Here is a 4,542-nt window from a genome sequence, read left to right as displayed (position 1 = left end):
CAACCATGGGGGATGATTCACAATTTTTGGAGTAAAAAAGTACAAAGATTAAAAAATAATAAAATAATAAAACTACTTTTTCAACTCGTATTTTGAACTTATCTCCCTAAGTTTTTACTCAAATTTTGACTGAGAGTACTTGCTGGATGCAAAATTTAATTCTTCATCCAAGGCGTACCCATGTTGCATACTTTCGATGGACCCTGCTACACGAAAAATGAGAAATACATGAAAAAATGTGATTGCAATAATGTTTTCCATGTATTTCTCATTTTTTGTGTAGCAGGGTCTATCGAAAGTATGCAACATGGGTACTCCTTGGATGAGGAATCAAATTATGCATCCAACGAGTGTTTTCGCTCGAAATTTGAGTAAACCCATATAGAGATAAGTTGAAAATACGAGTTGAAAAAATAGTTTTGTCTTTTTTCCCTCTAAAATTTGATGATGTAATCTAATCTTATTTTATTTTTTCCACTATTATTTTATAATTTCCTTAGGAGGACCATTTTAGACCTCAAAAATCTCCTAATGACAAGCATGTCAAACATATGAATTACCAAATATTGATTTGAAAACATACTCAGAGGTCCTACATTTGATGATGTTCTTGTAGGGTCCAAACCCTCTGCTTCCTCCAGAATGAGCAAACCTACGAGTCAATTCATAGAAGCATATACATAATAGATAATTCGATCTGCATACATAAAAGATATGTTATATCATCATATATAAGCATATAAACTACTATTCATGAGACAATAACATATCATAAACAAGACATGAACTTCTTTATTAATTAACAACAATACGTACAAGAAAGTATAACTTGATCCAGGCCAAATGAATCGACGAAGCCTTTCTCCGGATCCCTCCAGCCTGAGCCATGAAGACAACCTCTCTAACACGTGCAAGGAGATGCTCTAAGGATGATGAACATCTCTGCAAAGGAAACCAGGGTTTCCTAGACACTGAGAGTGTAGGAGGTACGAGAAGACCAAACTTGATCTGGGAGAAAATTAGGTATAATGTTGATAACCCTTCTCTTGTATCAATTAGGGCTACCCAAGGAGTGTATATATACCATCTGAAATTGGTTAATTCAGTTGTGCCATGGGTTCCTGTAGGTGGGATCTCAGTAAAACTCGTAAACCCCGCTTGAAAAATATAATTTTATTTTATTTTTTCATATTTTAAAAGGTATATGCATGTGCAGTGTTTTAGGACCTACGTATATATGTGATTTAGTGTGGGCCGAGTCGTGTATGGAATTTGAAATATTATTTTTTAATATAAAGTCAAGTCTGTATGGAAAAAGAGATTTCTTAGGGCCATAAAAGATCATAAAGTCTACATGAGTGCTAAATGATGCTATAACAAATGCCCCCTAATATATGAGGTAAGAAGGGGTACATGATCGCAGAAATATGTTAAGTATAGAGAGATGAGTCATTCAAGAACTCAGGAAGAGATCACCATATTCCATCCCATCAAATACATGTGGAAGGAGTCAGAAAGAAAACTCATGTTTGAGGCGGGCATACCCATGCTCAGAAGTAATAAAGCATGTCTGCTGATAAAGTATAAAGAAGATCTAGAATGTATACATAAGTGAACATAAGCAGTTGTAGAATACATAATGAATAATCAGATCATAGCCGCAAAGGAACACAACAGAGCTATGTCTCAATATCACATATAGAAGAATATCCGATTAATGATGCTAGAAGACCGTATGATCAATGATGCTACGTAACTGATCCACATAAAAGTACCAAGTCATATAGGTGGAATAATGGTACTGCATAAACTCGGGCGCCAACATATAAGATGCTGCTTTGAGGGATTGCAACATATAAAGTTGGGAGGTGTCACTGGAAGAGAACTGAAGGAGCTGTCAAGTGAACCAAGATCCTGACACAACCCGAGGTATTCATCGACCGCAAATGGTACATTTTTACACTATGGGAATAAATGAGTTGAATTCGACCATGTGAGAAATCGTTTGATTACCGATCATTGATGTATACTATTAACAAATGTGATACAACTCACTAATAATGCTAATGTTTGTCAAGGTACCCCAATACAATCTAGCAAGTGCGAATAAATGTAAAGTCGAACACTTGAAATAATATATCAATAAGGGGACATTGATGTATTCTCACTGTCGATAAAGAAGGAGTCTATCACTGATGAATGCAAAGCTTAAGGTACTGAAAAAGGGACTCTAGACCTTATCCCTAGAGCAATGAGTTGGAGTCGATGGGAAAAGATCTGCTGGAAGGAAGGCATTAAGGCATCCCACATCAACCAATACGAGTGTACTCCGCAAGTCAATAATTTGGAAGAACTGTGATGAAGAGAGATGAAGTAACCATTTCGAAGTACATTTCTGACATAAGCAAGATGTGGCTAGCGCACGACAGAAATCCTCTGAACCAACCAATAATGAAAGATGACACAGAGGTGTGGAATCCACCAATAGGGTCAAATGGAAATCAAGGTACTACATGAATCCCAATGTGTGATAATGTAAGCTGGGGTTGAACACAAGGGAAACCACTTAGCCAAAGATCCGTAATACTGATTGTTGTTGAGCATAACATCACCTGTCAATGATATAAATAGGGTTAGGGTGCAACTCTAGGTCTACTCTTAGAGAAATTTGTTGGAGTCGATAAGAGCAAACCCACCAGTAAGAAGTCAATGGGGACCTTCTTAACCAACATGAGTGAAGGACCATGTAGCTAATGTGATACTGAGAATAACTTGACAGACCAGGTATGCCGACAAAAATGAGTCAAGAGACACCGCAGTGTTGGAAAATGTAACTAGGTTAGGTCTTCATTTAATGTATTTGAGTCATCATGTAATGTACTTGTCAAAAGATTAAAGAAAATTATTATTATTATTGTGACTTATTAAAGCATGGGCTTCATGCTTGGGTCACCATGTTTTAGGTCAAAGTCCCCATTGAGGACTTCTAGGATTTATTTTGAGTCAATAGAGTCTTTTTATTTTTAAAGAGACCGCTCTTGGGCTTTTGAATCATGAAAAAAGGTAAGTATCGAGTCAAATATGATTTATGTATCCTTCACACCATGTCAGCCTAGAAGAAGATCAAGTCGACCTAAGGAAGCTATTCGACCTCACATGGAGCCTATAAATACAAGCACAATGAATTCATTTGGAGCATCACTCGCTCACAAGAAGTTCAATATCTCTTGTAGCTGGGAAAAGTGCGAAGTTTGTTGTCGGGGAGCCAAAGTGAATGCGAGTTTGGGAAAGTCTAAGGAGAAAGGGAAAATCTAAATTTTGGCGCCTCTTTCTCTTTGTTTCGTTCTTTGGATTGGGAGATCGATGTCTTCCAAGTTTCACTGTTGTTGGAAGCTGTCAGTTGTCAGAAGCTGCTGTCTAGTCGAAGTTGCTAGAAAGGGGTCGATATTCTGGAAGGCTGACTTGGTGTGGAGGGAAGGTCTGGTCTTTGTCTAGGGTGAAGAGTCTCAAAGAATACTATTGAAAGGAAGAATTTCTTGACTGGGTTTTCCCCTCGAGGGGGGTTTTTCCCTGGCATAATGCCTACATTTGGCGTCTCTTGTTTTATGTGCTGTTGCTTTGGTAATTGCTTAATGAACTAAAAGAAAGAAGATATAAATAAGCATAATAATAAGAAACATCACAAGTAATTATCAAAAATAAGAAAATCTTTCCACTTTTTTGATTTTGTAACATGGTATCAGAGCTTTGGTGAAGAAGGAAGTAAAAGGCAGTCTCAAGCACTTGATTAGGGAACCATTCAAAATGACTATCTCAGTGGAGGAATCTACTATATTCGAGGAAGATGTCTAACACAATCAAGGGAGAGAACAAACTTGAAGGTGCCTCTAACTACAGGTCATAAGAAGAGAATTGACCTAATCCTTGAGAAGAAAAAGGTATTGGACTTGGTCAAAGGAAAAGTAAAGAAGCCTATAGAGGATTCCAGTGATGTTGACAAAGTGAAATATAGGGAATTAGAATTGGTGGCCATGACTCTGATGGTAGAAGGAATAAAGGACAACCTTGTCCCATTCATAGCTAACATCGATCATGCTCAAGAAATGTATGAAGCCTTGTCAAAGTTATTTACTATTAAGAACATTGGTCAAGTAGCAAGTTTGAAGAATGAGCTAAGGACCACAAAGATGACTAAAGAAGACATTGTGGCATCCTTCTTTGTGAAGATAGCTAGAATCAGGGATGATCTCTTGGCCATTGATGAAATTGTTCCAGACAAAGAACTCGTGATCACTGCTCTATTAGGATTGCCATCCTCTTGGGGTGCATTTGCTGTAGGTCTTAACAGTTGGAAGGAAGCTCCCACTTTTGAAGAACTATGGACTGCCTGTAGTCAGGAAGAATTAAGGATCTCATTAGTTGCCAATCCTGAAGGAGTATCAAATGCCTACATTGCTCAACATAAAGGAAAGAAATCGAAAGGACCAAGGAAGAAAGTTGACATGTCCAAGATAGAATGCTATCAATGCCATAAGAAGGGTC

The sequence above is a fragment of the Pinus tabuliformis genome, chromosome 8, assembly GCF_031772625.1.
Source record: "Pinus tabuliformis cultivar Carrire ecotype Pingquan chromosome 8, CPIR1, whole genome shotgun sequence".
NCBI lineage: Eukaryota > Viridiplantae > Streptophyta > Pinopsida > Pinales > Pinaceae > Pinus > Pinus tabuliformis.
The sequence above is the reverse complement of the archived record's forward strand: the minus strand, read 5'-3'. Positions refer to the sequence as shown.